This window comes from Nannospalax galili, unplaced genomic scaffold, assembly GCF_000622305.1.
Source record: "Nannospalax galili isolate Female #2095 unplaced genomic scaffold, S.galili_v1.0 scaffold1354, whole genome shotgun sequence".
NCBI classification, from domain to species: Eukaryota; Metazoa; Chordata; class Mammalia; order Rodentia; family Spalacidae; genus Nannospalax; species Nannospalax galili.
Window position 1 is genome coordinate 351851 of NW_008335784.1, and position 933 is coordinate 352783.

General features: G+C 36.4%; 1 non-coding gene across 1 annotated transcript; it reads left to right on the forward strand.

Moving 5' to 3' along the window:
* The first annotated feature begins 533 nt into the window (after positions 1-533).
* On the forward strand, positions 534-637 carry LOC115069922. Its single transcript, XR_003849163.1, has one exon. It is a non-coding gene; the product is annotated as a U6 spliceosomal RNA (small nuclear RNA).
* Positions 638-933: the final 296 nt, after the last annotated feature.

A 933-nucleotide genomic window follows, 5' to 3' on the forward strand; every position in this document is an offset into this window, starting at 1 on the left:
TGTAAATGACATCAAAGAACATAAACAATGTAAAAAAAGAGATGGGAGGCCTAATACTATCTAGTTTCAAGAACTATCAAGCATTCAGTGGGGCTAGGGGTGTAGAATGGTAGAGGCCTTGACTAGCATATGTGAAGCCCTGGATTCAACTCCAATGACTGGCAAAATGACATCGTGTGATAATAGCATCATTATCTAGGCCAAATAATATGAAGATCAATGAAACAGAACAAGCCAAGAAATAAATGCACACATATACTGAGAATTGGGTTTTGACAAAAGTTTAAAGGCAATACAATAAAAAAATAGGCTCTTCAAAAATGGATCCTGAGGAAATTGGATATCCAATTTTTTTTAATAGAATTGAAGGGCTGGGCGTGGTGGTGCATACCTTTAATCCCAGCACTCACGAGGCCGAGGCAGGCAGATATCTGTGAGTTCAAGGCCAGCCTGGTCTACATAGTGAGTTCCAGGACAGCTGGGGCTACAGGGAGACCCTGTCTCAAAAAGACCCAAAAAAAAAAAAATTGAGTGCTCACTTCGGCAAAGCATATACCAAAATTGGATCAATACAGAGAAGACTAACATGGCCCCTGTGCAAGGACACATGCAAATTCATGAAGTGCTCCATATTTAAAAATAAATAGAATTTGAACCATACCTCACCATGTATACAATACACAAATATGAACACAAAGGGGACAGACCTAAATGCAAAAATTAAAGATTGAAAATTTCTGGAAAAACACAAAAGAGAAAATCTTTGAGATCATAGGTTAGGCAAAGTTTTCATAGATATAATAATAAAATATGTCATAAAAATACAAATTAGAGTTCTTAATCTAAAAAACAAAACAAAAAAGCAACCAATCAAACAATCAGTCCCTGTTTAAAGTCATTAGGAAGAGACCAAAATACACACCAGAGAATAGG